This window comes from Pithys albifrons, chromosome 7, assembly GCF_047495875.1.
Source record: "Pithys albifrons albifrons isolate INPA30051 chromosome 7, PitAlb_v1, whole genome shotgun sequence".
NCBI lineage: Eukaryota > Metazoa > Chordata > Aves > Passeriformes > Thamnophilidae > Pithys > Pithys albifrons.
The window spans coordinates 39,289,117-39,310,408 of NC_092464.1; the positions used below are offsets into that span (position 1 = coordinate 39,289,117).

A 21,292-nucleotide genomic window follows, 5' to 3' on the forward strand; every position below is an offset into this window, starting at 1 on the left:
CCACTGATGTTCTTATGAATAAAAGAAGGATTAGGAAGATTAAAACACACACCATCGGACTCATTGAAAAAAGGCTCAAGTATGATATAGCTTTCTGTACAGCTTTGCCTTGAAGATCACAGCTGAAACTGTTCTCGTCTTTATTTTTGGGTAGTTCCGAGAGAGACTGGGTCCAGAACCCCCATATTGAGCTTTTCATAAAAGTTGCAGTAAAAAGGACATTGCAAATAAAATGCTGCTGAGTGAATGATCAAATTTTATTTTATTTATTTATTTTTGTTATTACAGCCAGATGTTGCCTCAGGAAGTCGAAACAAGGAGTCAGGAACTGACAGTTGAATAATTAAATTGGGAAAGTTGGCAGGCCTCCTGCTACTTCCTCTAATACGTAGCATCTATGAATGAAAGTGCAGTATCCCAGTGGCACTCCTTCCGAACTGGCTCATCTATTACTGGATAATGATTTTCCGTCGAGGCAACAGCTAAGCACAGGACCTATTACACCAGCTACATAGAGTTAAAAAGACATTATGAATAAAGTGTTCACCATGGCTTTTACCAGCATTTCTACACAAGACTGCCTAATGCTGACATGTGTTTATTAACACTTAATAATGTTTATGTAATTCTTCCTTGAGCTCATTAGAGCTGTCAAAAATCTGAATAGAGGGTGTTTTTGTCTGTGTTTAACTCTTGAAGACTTTGCAGTCACTAAGCTGAGATGAATGGTAGAAGAGAGGATGCCAAAGGCCCAACTGGTTGCTCTGCTGCTGGGATGGAAGGCATAGAACCAGCTGCCCATCTCAATCTGAGCATCATCATACCTTTCCTGTCTCTTTTGGGATTTCTTCCCTAGCATGAATACTTAACGTTTCTAACTGTATGCTCCCGGGGTTGCCCGTCCGTCCGGTCCACACGCCTGCGAAAGGCATGGAGAGTCATCGCCGCGCTCAGGAGGACGCACACAGGCACTGAAGGTGCGACAAACGGCTGCCGGGCTGGGTTGAGAGTTTGCAGGGAGAAAAACTTTGTCCAGAGGCTGCGGTCAGAGCAGCTGAAACACAGAGCGCTTGCAGGGTGAGGGCGCGGCGGGAGGTGGTAAGCCCGTCCCGTGTCTCTGCCCCTTGCACTGGGCTGAATGGGGGACAGAGGTACGACTCCTCTGACCGGGCGGGACCGTGTCCTTGCTCGATCTGGGAGGCGCCTGACAACAGACTGGGACCGGGATGCGAGCTCGGGGGGCCGCCGTGCCCTGTCCCGCCCCTGCCCCCGGGGCGCTTCTGAGCGGGAGTCGTGGAGGACAGACCCGCATTCCGCGCTCCCCAGCCCTGCGCCCCCCAAGCCCCGCGCACGGCGAGGGGCGTGCGAGCCCCCGGCGGCCCCGCCAGGGGGCGGGCCAGGGCGGGGCGGGGGGTCCGGGGCTGCCGCCGCCGCTGTCGGCGGCAGTAGCGGGGCGGCGGCGGGAGCGGGAGGCTGCGGAGGTAAAGCGGCGGCGGTGGCTTGGGGGGGTCGGTTTCGTACCTGTTCCCGCGTCCGGCGTGGGGTATGCGGGAGGGGAGCAAGACGCGCTGCCGCCTGTCCCCTCGCAGCCCCGGCGGGCGCGGCGCTCCCTCCGGCGCCAGGACCGCGCTGCCCCCGGGCCAGCTCCGAGTGGGGCAGTGCGGGGCGCGGAGACGCGTCCTGCCGCGGCTCGGCGGGTGTCGGGGCGGGCGGAGCTTGGTCGCTGTTTCGGGCTGCAGCCCGTGAGCGAGGTGATGCGGCTGCTGTGCCCTGGCGCTTCGTGCCTTCTCCGCAGACAAAAGCGTGCCGGGGGCTGGTTTGGTAACACGGAGCGCTGAACTGTACTTGGGACCCTGTCAGCTCGGCACCCCCTCCGCTGCAGCGGCTGCTCTCCTGCCAGGCGGTGTTGGCCTCAAAGAGCGGCTGTTTTGGCGGAAAATAAACAAGCAAAGACAAAACCAACTTGATGTTTACAGATGTGGTTAGCACAAGCCCATGGGGCTCGGCAGCGCTGGCTGTGCGAGTGTTTCTGTATGTGAGAGCAGAACCCCAGCGATGTGCGCCTTGTGAGGGAGATTCCTGCGCAGGGAGATCCGCTGTGCCCGTCCTTCAGGCTGCTGCTCACTTTAGCTACCGGGAGTTCTGTGCCCCAGGAACTCGGGAGAGGGCCAGGAAGGAGTGCAGGGCGGCTCTCCTGAGCCCCTTGGAAGTGAAGTTCAGTTTTGCGGCTCCTCGCCTCGCCGAAGGATATTGTTGGGATGTGGTGGCAGTGAGCTGTGCGGCTGGAGCCGGGATTACTTCTGGGTGAGTGAGGCTGGCGGTGTGGGGGTCTGCGCGATCCCTTTTGCTGCCTGCCAGGGAGAGGTCCGTAGTTCGCAAATACACTGTGAAGATTCGGCAGTGTGTGTGCGTGTCGCAGGCGCTGACAAGGAGGTAATAGGAACGGCATTTCTCATGTTTTTCAGTCGCTTGTTGTTTGCATGTAGAGTGACAGTTTGGTCATTTGAATTTGTGGCAGAATTTTGCTCGTTTTGATAGTGTTGATATTTTGCCTTTGGCTGAGACTAATAGCATTTCAAGAAGCTTTGTGTAACAAAATAGAAAGGGGTGAATTATTGGCAATAAACGCAGTCTAACTTTATGCTTTGAAGAGAGACCGGGCTTTGAAGAGATTCACAGCATGGATTCTGAAAACAAAGTAGTTAATGGAGCAACACAAAATATTACTGTCCAAGGACTGTGTTGGATCCAGAAGATGAGCACCAGGACAGAACAGCAACAGCCCAAGGAGAGGAAATTCACTGAGACTGCTCTTTGGCTCTTTCACTTGGAAGAGCTCCCACGAGGAAGTTTAGCAAGCATAGGTTAATTATATATGATGTTATGGCTGACTGAAGGAATTGGATACCTAGTGCAAAAGCCTGTGCATGTGGGAGAAGCTGATTTAAGGTAAAGTGGTGACAATGTAAATTTAGACTGATTGTGTCATTGTGGTAGAAGTTGCTATGTGGACATCACTTGTTTGCAGTTCTGGTTATGTCATTTGCAAAGAGTTGGAAACAAAACTGAACAAAAATTATTGCTCTTAAAATAAAAGCATTGGGAGTTGGTGCGTACTTTGTTTTTTAACCATGAAAGTTGGTTTTGATTTAAAATATTAATTAAATCATTCCTTTACGAACCAAGCTCTGGGTAAGAGCTTGATGTGTCAGCATCTGTCTGTGTCTATTTTAATGATCAGAGAAGGTTGATCCTCAGCTTTTTATGTGGGTCAGCTTCCAGCAAAATGTGCTTTGCTAGATGAAGGGTTGCAGGATTTGTCCTTGTATAGTAGTGTCACAGTGTTAGGAAATGAGAGTGCCTCAACTGGTTTGTCATTATTTTGTGACCAAGTGTGCTTGTGAAGAATGCGAAGTGGCTCCACAGCAGTTGTTTGCACTTTGGGGTATCTTGCATTTCTTCTGCACCTTCTTTCAGAGATGAGGGATCTTTCAATGCTCTTGAATTTTCAGGGTAATTCACCCTAATAGCAGTTTGGTAAAGCATCTCTGTGACATGTGAAAATTGGGTGCTCTCCAGGTAGAAGAAGTGACACCACTGAGGACTGCATTTTGGTTTTCTTCTGAGGTAGTTCTGTGTCTGTAGTAAAAGTGATTTATTGATAGAGCTCATTTTTGGGGTAAAGTGTCTCTAGAAATTAATTATTCTAGCAAATTCCTCACCATGAGGTGCCCACAGGTGTGTACAGTAGGAGTTTGAGCCAGGTGTCTCTGAAAGGGAGCATCCATTTCCACAGTTCTGTCGATATGAGTATGGTGGGTACGTAGCATAAACAAAGTCCCTGTTGACTTCTGTGGATTTTCATGTGTAAAATCAGTGTTGCAAGGAGGTTCAACCAGATCTGTGGTAATATTTGTGTTTCTTGTCTGCAATGCTGATGTTTTCAAGACAAAGATTAGTTTTCCCTTACTTTGCACCCTGGAGTGGGATTCTCCTTGTAGGGGATACAAGCAACGATTAAAAAGTTGCCGCTCCTCAGAGGGATTCAATTCAAAGTCCAGCCAGTGTCATCCAGCTGTTGTGATCAGTTGCAGTGTGCTTTTTTTTTTAGAGTGAAGGTTCTTCTAACCCTTCTCAGCTAATAGTTACTTTATGCACAAGGTTTTAATATCTTCTTGTCTATTTTAATAACCTGTTGTTTCAGTAATATCTTGTAGCATTGGCCTCTCTAAGTTATCTGCATTAAGTACATTGTCTTTCAATATCATTGACTCTCTCCTTGTTTATCTATTAGGAGGAGACAGTAGTTATTGAAATTCCCTAATGCAGCTTGTCTGATATTAATTTTAATAATGGAGTCCATTACAATGAATCCTACAAGTTCAAACTACTGTTAAAGCTTAGGAAGATATTGGGGAGAAATGATGTTCAATTTTTTATTTGTAGGTTGTGTTGTAATTAAATATTCAGTATTATAGGACACAATCTTTCAGTCCCAAGACACTGTTGAAATGTCAGTTATATTGTATTTCCCTCCTTCAAAGCAATGTGCAGTATTCCATTTGCTACAATACTGGAAAATCTTTAAGGCTTGAAGAGTCATTAAACTTTTCATTCTCTGTAGTCTATAGTTTAGTTTGTATTCAAGGTAGACAGATTGGTAAATGCTGAACATGTAGGAAGTATAGACATAAAGAAAGTAGAATTAGGCCAAATGTGAAAAAGCCAAACAAAATACAGGAAAGTGTAATGATTTTATGGAATGGAAATTTACCTATAAGGAATGTGTTTTTTCTTTTTTAGGAGCTAGTCATATTAGTGAAAGCAAAAATATCTTCATCTTATTAAATATTTATTTAGTTTGTTGGAGTAATACTTTGTAGGTTTTGTATTTATTTTCCACACCAGGCGGACTTTTCTCTATTGTTCATGTCTTTCTTTTATCCTCGCATAGTGAGCTTATTATTGTTAGTTTTGGTTACAGACATATACATAAATATTTGCAACACTTTATAGCGAGTCTGTAGGGCAATAGACCCTACCATATCATATGTCTGATTTATAAATTTTTTTCAACAATTATAGTCTGCTGCTCATATAAGAATTAAAATTATTCAAGTGTAATTAAAATACACCAGTATTACTAAAATGATGAAATGAATATGAACTCATTCAGTTTTTCTTTTCACTAGATTGCTGTTTTGTAATTTTTTTTTATTTTTGGTTTTAATGTAGAGTGCAAGCTCTTGCTAATTAGCATGGCACTCTCAAGGTGGTCTCTATATAAGCTAAATGGAGAAGGTAGGATGAAGCAGGGGGGAAAAAACAAACCTGGAGATGTAAAAGTGCCAGTCTTGGAGGCATTAAAAAGCTTTGCACATAGAGTGAGTTTTCTTCTTTTTGTTATACAAGTGATGGCAAAACCTTTCGAGGTCATATGTAATACTTGAGACCTGAGTTGAATCCTATGCTGATGTGTGTTTGTGCTGGGTACTGGAGAAGGGCCCTTCTCTGGAGAGGCACTGGTTTCTCTTTTAGTTCTTGTGTAGTGCTTCAACTTGTCTTCTGTTTAGTAGGGTGGAGTGGAGAGTTGTTGGATGGCAGTGAGAAGCTGGGTCCACACACATTTCCAGAGTGGCAGCAGGCTTACTGAAGAGGTGCCACTAACATGGGACAGCTCTTATGCATTTGCCATGGCTTTCCTCTTGTGAATGCAGAATATTGTGGACACTGGTGTTTGCTATTGTTAATTGCTGAACACATGTTTACTTTAGGTATGTGTGTAATATGCACAAGTCTGCTTACAGTATAAACAAATGAGTGTACACTTGAGTTTGTGTATAAATATTTCTGTCTATTTCTCACTGTTAATACATGTTTCGTTCTTGGGTGTAACTTCTGCATCTGCTAAGGGGACAGGTTTTGAACTTGCACAGCATAATCTGAAGGTCTGGGGCTGCTGACTGTTGTTGGAGTATTTGGCAGTCATGATTCTGGAGGTTTTAGCTCTTATCTAGGCAGATATGAAAAAGCTGCTCCCTCCGGCATCATATGTAGCAAAGTAATAGAAGACAAGCTTTAAATAAATGATAAATAGAATTTTTATTAAACTCATTCTTGCATATGGGGAACATACTATGAAGCTATATAGAAAGCTGTCTTCCTTGAGTCTCTGAATGAAACCTGATTCACCCCCTGTGATGGCATGCTTTGTGCTGCCAGGCAAGGGAGAGTGCTCTCACTAGCTCAGTGCAGGTAACAGATCTTCCTTTTCTCACATATCCTTCCTCTTGTATCTGTTTTGGCCTATGTCTCGGTTCTCTTCAAATACTTTAGAAATAACGCTGTTGAGAGAGTGGCATATACTGCTCATTTCATCAAAGTCATGCAGTGCACACTATCTCAAAATAGTGATTAGAAACTTGTTCTGTGAGGGGGTGTTCTAATCCATTGAATTGGTATATGCAAATATTTTAGCACTAGATACTATTTTGAAATTTAAAACAAAAATCTTAAAAATAACTAATAAAAAATACTGCTCTTTAAACTTTCAATCTAGAATTCAAAGGAAAGACAAAGGAAGCTACATATCACGTCTTTTATTTTTCTGGGGTCAACTCCAGGAAACTGTTTAACTACATTCTAAACCACATTAAATTTTCTTTAAATGATGTTTTTGTTGTTGTTTTTTGTTTGTTTGTGGGTTGGTTTGTTTTTTTTGTTTGTTTTGTTTAGACACTGCAAAAAGTACTGTTCCAGAGTGTTTAAGTTGTTTGAGATGCCACTCATGAAGCAGTGCATTATCCTGTTGAATACATCCTCAGGAGAACTTGTTTTGGGATCAGAAAGTAAGGTAGTCAATGGTCTTCTGTATGTCAGGGACCTGCAAAGCAATGTATGCTCAAGGTGAAATATGTGAAACACTTTTTTTACTTTTTCATGGATAGTTTAAAGAGTTTTAACTTGAAGCAACCACCTTGTTTCAGTTGTTGTCTGGAGTACATGGCATCCAAGGAGATGCAGAGGGATCTGGGTTTACCCAACCTGGAAATTTGAAGCTGAAGGTGAATTATTGTGCTGTGTTTTCTAATGAGCTGTTTCAGAACCAAGAGTAATGCCCTTCTCTGAGATGTACAGAGAAAGGGGTAAGTGCAGTTGTCACATACAGAAATGGAGAAATCCTGACTGGGTGTACAGAAAAAAAATAACGATCAAAATGGTTAAGCCCTAACCTGAGGTCTGTGGAGGTTGCAAGATTTGCCCTTGAAGATTTAGAAACTTGACAGGACTCTGAACAACTTGTTTTAACTTTGGAATCAGCACTACTTTGATTGGGTGTTGGAGGATGTAGCCTCTAGAGATCCTTTCCCCCCTAAATTATTCTGATTCTCTGAGAAGATTTACCACAGAGACAATAAATATCATACAAGCTACATTAAATAGTCTTTTAAATTATGTCCTTAGAAGGGAAGACCTGTTTATTTGTGGGATCAGAGGAGCCCTTTGAGTAGTACTCATGTCCAGGATAATTTAGAATAAAATCGGTTTTCTAAAGAGCACGTGCATAGGATCAAGTGTAAGCTGTTGAGCAAAGTGCTTCAGCAGTGTGCTGCTACTTTGACTAGTCACAGTCTTGCTGCTGTGTGTTGAGAATAGCTCTGACAAGTAAATGTGATGGATGTTAAGTGGTAGTCTCTGCTGGACTTGACAGTGGTTACTTTGAGTTCTTCACAAGTCTGGGAAGGTACATAACATATTACATTTAAAATGACTGTTATACTTTGGCCAAAAAAAGGAGTTCTTGTTTGCGTTTGGTTTTGTTTGTTTTTTTAACAGAGTGGCTCTGAAACTCTCTAAGATTGATTGTTGACATGCCCTTTTTGCCTGATGTGATGAGAGTACTCTTTGTTGATGTATTCACTCATCATTGTTAGTTATGGCACATTTTTGAATATTTGTTTTTTGTAGCATACAGCTTGAAGATGTTTTTATCAACAAGTCCATTTATATTTCTAAATAACTTTGTGCGAAGTTGGACAAAATACCAGCTCTACTTGTCTGTGTGGGGTCTTAATGATGTCACCAGAAATCCCTATGGATTTAGCCGTAAGACTTCACTTTTCCCTTGAGTTAGTGATGACCAAATAATCTGTGTTACGTGAATTGTAATCCTGCCAACGTTATTCGTTCAAATGGTATCTCACCAAAATAACTTTATATGTTGATTACTCTGTGTTCAAATTGGAAAATTCAGTAGTGGAGAACAAATTGGATTTGTTATCCTGTATCCATGTGTGAGGCTTACACATATGTAGGTGTGTATACATGCTTACTTGTAGGAGAAGGAAGAAGGAATGCATCAACACTAATGCCCCTGCTCCTCCCCCAGACAGGCAGGTTTTGGGTTTTTTTGCAAATTATATTAAGTGCCTTTTACCAGTACTTGAGTTAGATATGCTAGCTGTGATTCAGGCCTAAAAGTTAAGACTCTTGTTCAGCTTCTCAGAAAAGCTGTTGAAGACAGTATGCATCTAATCAGCAGCAGTGTAAATAAATACTATCAATCTAGGCTGCTGTATATTCTCAGGGGGCCAGATTGGGTGTGTGGCCTTTCTGCAGAAGTACAAGGGGCTTGTATAAAAGCTTGAATGATTGCTGTCAGCACTCTGTAGGATGCACAGACTTCAATGGATTTTCTCTCCAGTGGCTGCCTACCTCTGCAGGCCACAGGATGGGCATTGAGGAGGCACATTGAGAAAAGCAAGCTGTTGCTGAAAAAGAGTATCAGGCAGAAGATATGCTACCTTTGTACTCCCTGCAGGGAAGGGAAGCTGCAGCTTTTTGCTTGGCCCCTTACCTTCCTTATGTCCTCCTTTTTTCTTCAGTATTCTTAACTGTATAATTTTTATTATTTTTATTTTAGCATTGAGATTCAAGCTTTTCAGCTCTAAGTCAGACTTCCAAAAGGACCTGAGAGTGATTTAGTAATCAGGAGATATTATGAACTTGGAATCCCTTTTAACTGCTTTCTGTGTTTAAATTCAAGTAATGATGTGTTTTCCCATATTGTACACAGATGAAAGGAAAAGATGATTCCCTTAACTTTCAACTGAAAGCTGAATTGTATGAGTGGTTGAGGAAGCATAAGAAAAATGCCAAATATCACTAGATTCAGATAAGAAATCTGGGAGCAGCTCTGTTGATTCTAATAAGATTGTGATATGGAAACAAAATATATGCAAGATCAGGCTGGGTTTTGGTTGCATTGTACAGTGAATTTTAACAATGTTAAGTGTGTATCTTTGATTTAGAGTATTTCCATATTTGGGAAGCCAGTAGGAGAAGTGTTTTAAAAGTAATATTATAAGTACTAAGGGCTGGACAGCCAGAGCACTTTAGTTCAACGCTTGTTTTGTAGGGCTGCTGATGTGAAAGAAAAAGTTGTCTTTCTTTTGTTGTGGTTCCTGCACTCTGGTGAAGTATGAAAGCAGGCTGAAGATGAGGAAGGACAGTACAGAGCAATGCCTTTTTAATTTTTCATTCTTTCCCGCTCTTAACTACTTTCTCTCTTGTCCTGCTTTCCTTGTTAGGCAGAAATGGGTATGCAGAAACAGTACCCAGTTGCATCAAAATGATTGGTAGAGGTCATGTTACTGAAATCATATTTTCTTTTTACGAAAAGGGAGTAGAATTTTCTTGTGTTGACAGTTCCGCTGCAAAGGTGTTGCACCTTTTACAAGGTTAAGTTGAGTAAACTGAGGGGAGATAATTGTATATTCGTGGTGTTAATATAATCACAGTTGACTGTCCCTGGAATTCCCTTGCATTCTCACTGGGAATTTTGGCTTGGACACCTATTTCTTTCTTGACATGTAACTGAGGAGAAGGTCAATGTTGCAATTGATAGGGGTGGGAAAAGGAAGAAAGGAAGCATGTCATGAACCCGAGACACCACATTCAGAGACTTTAGTGTAGCAACACTCTGGTTTTGATTTCTCATTTGTGGATGTTGGAGGTAACTAAGATCCTCTTTGATTTTGCCCTGAGTATCTTTGTTCTAGTAATGAGTATGGTTGCCTTATTGCTTCAGAACTTCACTTTGTAACTACGCTTTTCCTTTATTCTTCCAGGATGTCAAACTGGCTTAGGTCCATGAAGACTATGCTGGTGTCAAGCTCCCTCTGACTTGCCTTCAGTTCTCAAGAGCAAAGGTACAGTTAACAGGGGTAAGTTAAAATCCACTTACAGAATCATCTGAAAGAAATGAAGATTTTAATTAGTGTCCTCTCCTTTGCGTGACATTTCTTCCCTCTGAGTTACTTGGTTCCATGACAGCAGGCTATCAGTGATAGAGAAAAGGAAATCCAGAAGTGTGGAGTGACTTTGAAACTATAGTGAAAAGTTAATGAATAGAGCACTTACAGGGCAAATACCAATGCAGGCTGTGTGTATCAGGAAAGTATTCTGAAAGTGAAAAGTGCCCCCTGTTGGTTTGTTCTCCTTTTAAGTGTTCTCTTTGAAAATCTACTTGGAATCACAGTTGAACTACTGTGATAAAATATGTTTTTGTTAGATAAAGTTGAAATAATACACATTTAGCAATTGGGAGTGCTGATGGAAATAAGAAGTACATGTGGCAATGAACACAAATTCCCATTTTTTGTTTCATCCTAAGGGCAAAGTACCCTTGGTGCAAAGCCCAGGGGACCTATATAGTCATTAGCAGATGGAGGGGGACATTAATCTTCTACCCACAAATCTGCCCCGGCACATAAAGCAGGAAGTGTCTGTTGTGAGGATTGCTAGAGGTTGTATTAAACGTGATAGTATAGATTATAATCACAATGTCAGCCACTCTTCCTGTTCATTGCTGTTTTCTTGGTACTCTGTGTCTCTGGATTTTGCTTTTTCTATCTATGTATAATAGAGAGTAACAGTATTTCTTCTTTTTGAGATGTTGGCAGAAGTTTCTTCCAACACTCTTAAAATCTCTTTTGCTGTAAGTGCTAGATTATGTTAGGATATACTTTAAGTACTTTTCTCTGCGTAGGGAGAAATGTATGATTTTTCTGTGTCATTCAGTCTTTCTCATTTGGCAGTCAGCTAGGAGACAGGCATGGTTAATGAGCTATCTCAGCAGAACATTTTTATGGGAGCATACTTAAGGTTAGGAGTATGTCCAGTCTCCAAACTGCCTAGTGAGCATTCTGCATTTGGAAACAAATGCCAGCTAGCAGTGGTTAAGGAATGCCTGCTTATTCTGCTCATGATAGCCAAAACATGCTCCCTGCTGTGTGCTTTTGGCAGCTTTGCACTGGCAATATGTCTCAAGTGCCAGTGGCATGTCCTTCTTTCCTCCTCCTAAATGTGTCCCATAAGGCATGATTTAGCCTAAATAAAAATATACCTCTGTTAGACTTAGTGAAGTATGGAAAGAAAGAAAATGCTTGTTTTCAAAAATCAAAGTCTTTCTGAAACACCTGTAGTACATAATTTCTACAGTGGAAATACAAAGATGATTAACGTGTCTTTCTATACTCAGAGGCAAAGTGGCCTCAACTTTCTGGAGATGTGATGATTTTTGTGTCACCACTTCTTAGGCAAACTACACATCAATTTTGTGTAACTTATTCTCAGTGAGAGCAGTGGTTGGTTTGAAGCTCTAACTCTACTTATCTGGTCAATGTACTAATTACACTGGTGGTCAAATTGATTGTATTAATTTGTGGTATGAATATAAGTATAACCACTTATCTTTCTTTTTATTTGTTGAATTGTTTTAAGTCAGAAAACATCTTACATTTTATTTAAAAGATATCTTAGATGTAGGCAGACTGACTTTTACAATCAAGTGTTGCATAGTTTAAGTGGAAGGGACCTTTAAAGGTCCTCTAGTCCATGTGCTTAGTTGAATTATTTGAAGCAGTTCATGAGTTGTGGTACATTGGATACAAGTTCTTAATGATCTTGAGGTAAACAAATCCAGTCTACATTTCTTTGTCATTTTTTTTCTTCAGTAACACTATAACAGATAAAAAACCCCTTCAGTCTGAAAAAAAACAAGGCAAAGCACTGAAGATTTTCAATGCATACTCAAACAACTGCATTTAAGGTCAAGTCAACTGTAGAGTAAGCAAGCTGTGCTTAGAACTGGGATTTAGAATTTCTTCAAGTTGATCTGTCACCTCCTTCGCTTGTAGCAGATTCAATATTTGGTAAGATGATAACTCTCAAACAATGAAAATGCCTTTTTCTTTTCTAAATCAATGAAATTAGAATTTAAGATCTGATGATATGGATATGTGAAAGATATGCAAATTTAAAAATCAGGTTATCTTTTCTAGCCTGTGTTCATTGGGAAAAAGGGGTCACCCTGACAAAATTGCAAGCTTCACAAAGCTGGGAACACACAACCCCCAAGGAAGGGAAGAAACAGTAGCATTTGCAAAGAGCTAGATTTTCAGTTACCTTGCTTCCACTTCTCTGCTGAAGCCTGCCTGCAGTAGCTGTTTTAATGCTCCTGTTGCCCACTCTGCTTTCACAGTAAGAACAATCTGCATTTCCCAGGCAGGAGGTAAAAAAGAGGGCGTTACAGTGACCCTTTCTTCAAACCCCTAAGCTTATCTCAGCAGGCTGATATCACTGTCCCATGGCTTTCTCTATCTCTCTCTGGCAAAAAGAGCTCAATTCTGCTGCTTTTAACAGCTGATCTAAAACAGTGCAAATTTCCTTATAAGTACTTTGTCATATCCATCATCCAGTTTTATTCTGGATATCCAAGGGCATGGGCACCTTTATTCAGGTACAGGAATGCTTTCATCATTGTCTATGCTAGAGTGGGGTAGAGAATCAAATCTTGTGGTCTCTGTTGAAGCATCGCTGCACATTAGTTAATGTATTTGTGCTTTAAAAAAGCCTTGGGTATGTCATTCAAAAAAAGTATTTTAGAAAGTAGGTTGCAAAATCAAACCCTCAAAAGCTGTGAAATGTCAGATTTGTTATTTTCTTCGGTGCTTGTAATTGATGCAGAAATGTAGATCTTGCAGCTTCAATTTCATCACATCCTAATTGGATAACTTACGTAAAAAACTGTGTGGCGTGGCCATGTACTTTGTAAATAGCACAGTACTGTTTGTGTAGGAAGAAAAACAGCATTCATAGAAGAATGATTATAGAATTTGGTACTAAGTTATTATGTATATGTAGAAGATAAACAGAATTGGTTCAACAGAATTTAAATTCCATGTCAGCTAAATATATTTGCATTATATAAACTTTATGTGTAACATAACTCTTTTCAGTGAAGTTTCTCCCATTTATGCTGGTGTTGAATTCTGCCTCTAGTCAAAAAGAACTTCTAGAAAAAGTTCTGCCAACACAGTTTTGTCTCGGAACAGCTTTGAGGCCTGCCAGCAGTGTTATTTCTTTTGAGTTGTAGGAGCAGCTCTAGTTACATGCCAAAATACAGTCTTATTTTTAAACTGAAAAATAAATGAAACCTATGTAGAAATGGAAACTTGTTGAATGCCAAATTCTGACCACGTTACTCCCATTGGAACCACTAGGACCAATTTTGCAATCTGCACCGCCTTTATAGCATTGAGTTATTTTGCAATTTGGGAAATACTGGAAGAAATGAGTGTAAAAAAGGCAGGAAATCTGCCAATGTCCATGTCTTTTTAAAAAAAGTTGTTATAACCTACTTACTGAGATATGTTTTATGCAGATATCAAATTTAACCAGATTTCAGTTAGGGCCATCCAGCTTCCATTTCAAAAGTGCTATACTGTAAATAAGAGGTAGACTGAAAAATGTGGGCACGTAAAGTTTTTCAAAATAATCATAATTTCAGTATTTTGGCCTGTTTTTCTAATACAGTAAGACTTAGGAACTTTCAGTCTTCTTTCCTTCCCCTTTTCCTTAATTTTTAAAGTGTTTGTCCAATGTCCAAAGCAGAATTTTAAAGTTACTTCCAGTAAGATAGGGGTTAAAACAGATGGAGGGGGTTGAGAAGGAGAAATACAGTATTCAAGAAGTGATTGGTTTGCTGTAGGAGTATCTTTCTCAGATACTAACCCAGTAAAGAAAGGCCCAGGTGTTTTGCCTCCAGCAGTGTGAAAGCACTCAAATCCATTGAGGGCTTTGAGAAGAGGCTCTAGTGATTTTGGACAGTTGTTGACTTTCAGCTTGTGTGAAAGGGATAGAACAGGTATGTTATCTCAATGCTGCACAATAAAAAGGAGGCAAAAAATTGTGATAATAATCCAGAAGACTTTCTGAGGGTATTGTATCTGGAGTCTGAACTTGAGATTAAGTCTTCAGAGCAGTTGCCAAAGGTAAGTATAATCAAGCTGAGCTCTGCAAATATGAAGAAAAAGCAGTTGCCATTCTAGCATTTTGAAAGCATATTCAGCCCAATAGTACAGATTAGCAAAAAATCTAGTAAAACCTGAAATGTTCATTTGTTTTGACATCTGAACAGTTATTCTCGATGTGTCACTAGGCAGCTGTGGTACTGCTGTCCCATGGTTGAAGGGTAGTATATTGCTTAGCACAACTCTTTGTGTAAGTTGTTTGCAGATCAATGCATCTGGGCAGTGTTTTAGTGGCATTCAAGGTTTTTATCACCACTTCTACACGATGATCATGAAGGGCATTATTAGCAGTGTACCTGCTAGGGAATGCAGAGTATTTGCAGGTGAAGTTGATAATTCATAGTATTACAACACAGAGTCTGATCTGATGCACTGCCCTTCCAAACTTGTTCTTTCCTGGTACCAAGCCTTGATGAGTTTGTAATCTGCAGAGCAAATGCTCTTATTTGAGTAACTGAGTTCACCTTGGGCAATGCATAGTCCTTCTTGGATGGGAAAATGGGCATGGTGGATTTATGTTCTGAGCTGACAGCCCCTTGCTCAGGTGTCAGGTTTTAAACACAGGCCTTCTGCTTTGAATATTTACACTTCTCTTGGGCTGCAGTTGTTTACTGCTTCTGCTTGAATTTGTCTAATATTTGCTAGTATTATCTCTAATCGTAAGACGGATCTTCATTTTGTACCTAAAGGGAATTAATAATAGTCTTCTATAGGCTTTCTGGCAGGGCATGGTCAGCCCTAGGGATCTTTGACTGTAGTAATCTCATTGCTAGAAGATGTAACTTGCCATAAATTGGATTTCCTTTTTCTGAAGCCTGAAATGACCAGTATCTATGAGTTTTAGAAAGAAGATGAAGATTTCAGGGTGTAAATAGGCAGTTAGAGACCAAGCTTTATCTGGAGACTGACTGGATTTGGTGCATGACTCCTATTTGTATCTTTACAAAGCTTAATTTGTACTTGATGTATATGGTGGGTGTTGAAGGAGGTGACAAAGAAGCTACTTTTTACTACTTGGTTCCGTAATTATAAATACACTGACTTTAGTGTGAGAAACATCAGACAATAAGTCTTGGTGATGGTTAAGTTAATTCACTTTTAAAAGTTCAATAATTCATCTAAGAAGTGTCAGCAACTGGGTCTTGTTAATGGTAAGCCTTTCATTTCTGTTAAATCAATTGTGAATAATAGGATCCTTCAGAGAAAAATGATGAAGTAAGCATTGATTTCCAAATTGGGTGTCTGATATTGGAGCATTAATAAAATCTAGAGCAAGCAGGGAACTAGGGTCTCATACACTCTGATCACCTAAGTAGTAATCAGAGAAAATCAATATTTTTTTTGGTGTGGTGCTAGATCTGTTAACATTTCATTTGTCATCATTCATCATTGTGTCTATAATTTCACTTTGATAATTGCTTGAATTTTGAGGGGCTTAATAGTATGCATTGAACTGAGCATCTACTGTCAAGCTTTTGTGAAACAGATGTGGCATTGCCATATTGTCTATTGTTTGTTAGCTCTCTGTCTTACTATTTTTGAACTTTCAATAGTGATGGTCAAAGTAAACTGCGTATTTTCAAATTAGATTTAATTTTCTTAGGGGAGTTCCATGCAGACTTCATGGAACCATCTGTTTATTCTCTTATCCTGAGCTATGAGGAGCTGTGCTGCTTGTTTCTATGTAGTCTCATTCAGTCTCACAGGAGTGTTAGGAATGTCACCAACAATGATGGTTAAACTCTTGTCAAAGAGGAACAGTTGTAGAGAACATCTTCAGAGCAGTCAGACTCCTGGCATGGCTTCCGCTGCAACATCTTGCTTGGACTTTTGTTCCCCAGCTACAACTTGTGTCTCGGTACAGATTGTTCCAGACTGTTCTGTATTGTTGAAGAGGGCTGTGGCTGTCTGAATGTGTCAGAGGAGAGTGATGCTGATATAGCTGGATTCTGGCCTTTGATGGCTTTAATACAGAGGACCAAATTTTTTATGGTAGCAGCATCAGTGAGTGATCTGAGAGGGAGTAGTTGACGGTAACACATTCCACCAAGCCATTTGTGGATAGGATACTTGCATGTCTTGTAGCTCTGGCCTCAGAATCAGTCAGGTTTTGTAACGCAGTGTGAGGTTACAGGCTTTTGAATGTGGGGTTTATTTTTTCAGTTGTTTTTGATTGCATTTGAAGGCTGGGTTTAGTGGTTGTTTAGAGCTGCTATGTACCAGCCTTTTCTATCTGGTATTTTGCTTACCAGTGATCCCATTTCTTTTTAAAGCTGTCTTAAATTCGTATGGAAACCCACATACAATCAAATTGCTTCCTGTTGAAGTCAATGGCAGCTGAGGCTCAAACTGGACCAGGATTTGGCCCATAAAACATAGCAAGAAAATTTAACAGTTATAATAAAACTCTTAAGGCAAATAAAATGTTCTAGCAGGTGTTCATAAATGTGCTTTATGCTCATAGACTCTGTTAAATGTTAATACTAAGGTCCTGCAGAAGCTGCACATAAGGACTGAGTGAAGGAAGCAAATGTCTGTTAAATGTGCTGTGCAATATTGTAGCAAAGGTGGGTGGCAGTGCAGTGCCATGCTACCTATTAGACTGAAATATGAAAGCTATTAGAGATTCTGCTGAATTTTCATTTTGTGAGGGAGTAGTTTTCAAGTGAGAACATACCATATAAAAAGCCATGTGTTGTGCAAAACTAGAAGCATCTTTGTCAGTGTATGCAGTTTTCTTGGATCTATGCAGAGCTTATTAAGAACAACTGCTAACATACTGTATTAACAGTAAATTTAAGACAATACTTGTGAGCAAAATAATAGCTACAAAGAAGATTTTTTTTGTATATTTCATTTTCTTTGAATTATTTTCTTTTCATGCCTTAGATGAACCCACAGGCAGAAGTCCTAACATGACCTAAAAGTGTTTTGAGGATGATGGGTGTTGGCATGATTTTATATTTAGTACTCTGTCTCATGCTTTTAATTTTTTTTTTTAATTTATTCCATCACTTCACTCTCAAAGCACTTCATCAAAGCACAGTCAGGTCCATTTTAGATTTCCAGGAGTTTTCCTCCTTTCTGAAGTCTCAGGGAAGCCTCTGTGGACTTTTTCAGCAGATTTTGCAGCATGCACTGAAAGCTGGTGGCTTGTACTGGCTTGGTTTCTTTTAGCAGTTGATATCATTATGATTCAGGTCAAACCCACTGGACGAAAAAATACCCTTGTGTACTGGAGGCAGTTACTAAAATGACACATGAATGTGGAAGTCACTGTCAGAAACTGTTTTGTTGTGTTGGCGTAATTGATGATGTCATCAATGCTTGGTTCCTCTGTTGCAGAATAAAAGGAACCCCATGTTAGAAAGATACTCTCTTTTTCAGTAAACTTCTTCATTTTCTGTGCTTGGAGAATGCATTACCTTGGAAAACACCAAGATAGCTGAGTGAGGGGAGGTCTTTCACATGACATTTAGATCACCAAGTTACAAGTATCACAGCCCCCCTTATAGATCACACTGCTGTTGGAATGTCCGCATGTCAGAAAGACTGTTCTATTGTTGTCTTGGTCTTGTCCTCAAGTGTCTGTTCCCTGCAGTGGCAGTGTTAGCACCTTTTTTCATTTTTCTTCCGCCCCCCCCTTTCCTTCTTTCTTTCCCCCTTTCCTTCTTTCTTTCCCCCTTTCCTTCTTTCTTTCCCCCTTTCCTTCTTTCTTTCCCCCTTTCCTTCTTTCTTTCCCCCTTTCCTTCTTTCTTTCCCCCTTTCCTTCTTTCTTTCCCCCTTTCCTTCTTTCTTTCCCCCTTTCCTTCTTTCTTTCCCCCTTTCCTTCTTTCTTTCCCCCTTTCCTTCTTTCTTTCCCCCTTTCCTTCTTTCTTTCCCCCTTTCCTTCTTTCTTTCCCCCTTTCCTTCTTTCTTTCCCCCTTTCCTTCTTTCTTTCCCCCAACTCTAATGAGGGAAGGGCTTTACCTGAAAACTTGCTTTGTTCTGCCTTGTAAAAAGGATTCAGGCATGCGCTTACAGTCATGCACATGAATTCGCATTGCTTGCTTTCTCGACAAAATCATGGGGACCTCTTTCTCCTTTGTAGTATTGCTGCACTTGTGTGCTTATGGATTTCAAAAGCAAGGATGATGGTCATTATCAGCTAGCAGACTGGGAGCCTTCCATATGTAATATATTTTTTTTCTATCCTTTCAGGACAAGGAGGCCTAGTAGGCAGGATGGGAAAAGACTAGAAACTATTTTTAATCAAGTGGAAAATATGTCAGTATTTCTCTTGTAAGTTGTGGCACTTCTAGAATAGTGATATTAATGCAGAACTTTTTTTGCAGTACATTGGGTGGGAATTAAAAGTTAATTGAGGCCATTATTTGATGAGTGGACTATTTATATAGCAAAGTTATTTGAAGTAATGGGCCATGAATGCATTTTGTTTATTAACTTTCCCAGTGTTCATTCTTCTATATCTTATCACAGAGAAGGACTTTTAAAATAGTAGGCTCTCCAGTGACATAAAGACTTTCAACATATAAGGTGTGTTACCTATGAATCATGTGCTTTGTTGATTTCAAGAATGAAGCAGTATAAAGTTGAGGCCTTGGGAAGATTGGGCTTTTAGGTGAATTCCTACTTGAGAAAAAAATCACAAGACAGAAGAAAAGGGTACTTTTTTCTCCTTTAAAACTTGCATGACTCAGGTACTCAAATGGTCTTCTCCATTTTAAGGATAAGAAACTAAGGAAAGGAAAGTGATTTACTTTGCCTGGGATTATGAAGGGAAGTCTGGCAGACAGGGAAATTAAATTGAGATCCCCTAAATGTCAGGCTAGCTCCATAACTAGCTAAATAGTCTTCTTTTCTTTTCTAAAATGCCTGTCAGAAACATAGTAAAGTTTAGATTCTGTAGGATTTCCATAGGATAACTGCTCTGGGGCCTCCAGGGTGTGAATATCCACAAAAAAATTCTTTACCCTTTGAAGTTGGGAGTATACTGTACCTGTAATTAAATTTGAAAAAAAGTCTGTCACAAGCCAACATACTTGTAATAATATTTTGGATTTCCTTCTCTAATTGTTTAATGGAATTTATATGAACATTTTAGCTGTAAAATTGGACAGCTGCAGGAGGATGTGATTTAACCAGGACACTGACTATTCTTTCAACACATTCTGGCAAACTTTACAATATGGAATGTTATAAAAGTCCCATTTATATGTCATGTAGCTTTCAAACACTTCCTTCATTTACAGGTTTGTTGTTTGGTTTTTTTTCTTAAGGCCAAGTTGAAGTTGTTCCTCAGTACTTGGCTATGATAAAATGCAGTGCAAGGCAAAAGCCTTCAAGGGGTTCCCCTTTCATGGAGGATGCTGGGGCTTGTGCATGAGTGATGGTTACCTGACAAACTGCAGCAGCACTGAGTGGTGTGGTGTGTAGCTTTACTACCCCTATGTTCATCTAATTCTTTCTAATACTTGCTGAGAGACTGTTTTTGCAGTTCAGTCTTTTGCTTAGTGAATCCAAACTGGGTTTCAACAAGTTTTGTTCAAGTAAGTAAAACATGGAATGATAGAGTTGTTTGGATTGGAAACAATGTTAAAGATCATCTAGTCCCAACCCCCCATCGCTACACCAGATTTCTCAAAGCATGATGAAACCTAGCTTTGAACACTTCCAGAGGTGGGACATCCACAGCCTCTCTGGGCAACCTGTTCCAGTGCCTCACTAATGTCAGAGTAAAGAATTTCTTCCTAGTGTCTGGTCTAAACCTGCCCTCTTTCAGTTTAAAGTTTTCACCCCTTGTCCTCTCACTGCATGTTCTTGTAAAGAGGCCCTCTACAGCTCTGTTGTAGCCCCCTTTAGGTACTGGAAGGCTGCTCTAAGTTTACCCTGGGGCCTTTTGTTCTCCTGGCTGAACAACTTCAACTCAGGCTGTAATCACAGGAGAGATGCCCCAGCCCTCTCATCGTCCTTCTTCTCTTTGGGGCCCTGGAGCTGAATGCTGGTTAGTCTCATAACAGTGGAGTAGAGGGGTAGAATCAATTGCCTGCAGATCCATGCTAGACTCCCATTTTCTAGTAGAAACTGTTTGAATTTTGTTCCTGGTGTGCTATGTGCTTATGAACTTCTGTAACCATTTATCATACTTGGATGCGTTGCAGTGTGTTTAGGCTCTGCACTTTTGAGCTTTGGCAAGTAGATGCAGCAGAAGGAGCTGCCTGTTTATAAGGGGGAAATACTGTTTTTGTATAATCACTCTATCCTAATGATACAGATAGAATATAGACGTTTAATGAGTTTTCAGTACCATTGGGTTGACATGATGATCTGTAGTGCTCACCACAACATGGCCATTAACTTGTGTGCGTTGCTATGTGCCATGCTGGAGGCAGCAGCTAGGAGAGCCATCATCACAGGCAGCTCCTGGGGACATCGGATGCAACATGTACCAGTGGAACTCTGCCAAGCAATACATTCTGTCTCTACAACTGGGACAGGTTTGTGCACGGTAATCAATTACAAAATTGAGTATTGTCTACTTGCTTATGTGGTGTTGCTTGGAAACTTTCCCCTTGGAAATCATGTGGTGTTTTAGAGTTACTTAGTCAGGAAAGCTCATAGGCCTTTTGCAAGCCACCAGGTTCAGAGTCTGGAGACAGTTGGCTGTAGCAAAGAACTGTGATAAATGATAACTTGGAAAAAAACACACATGTGAGGTCTCAAATGAAGTCAAGATTGAAGTAATTTATTCTGGATCATTTGAAAAAAAGGCAGTTTTTACTGTTTTAAAAGAATACGTTATATACTCATCTTCTAAAGATAAATGCTATCAAGCACAAGCCCATGATTTTATAACAGATACCAATTACTGTGGTTTCTTAATGTGCTTGGGGGTTTTTTTGTTATCACATTTATTA

The 21,292-nt window shown here is 40.4% G+C and overlaps 1 protein-coding gene across 1 annotated transcript in view; it reads left to right on the plus strand.

The window, feature by feature from the left end:
• The first annotated feature begins 1,426 nt into the window (after positions 1–1,426).
• RARB (retinoic acid receptor beta) overlaps positions 1,427–21,292 on the plus strand; it is a 323,973-nt gene continuing 304,107 nt past the window's right edge. Inside the window, exons 1-2 of the mRNA XM_071561104.1 lie at positions 1,427–1,481; positions 10,131–10,226. The gene's annotated coding sequence lies outside the window, so the exon portion shown is untranslated. The remainder of the gene's footprint in view (positions 1,482–10,130; positions 10,227–21,292) is intronic.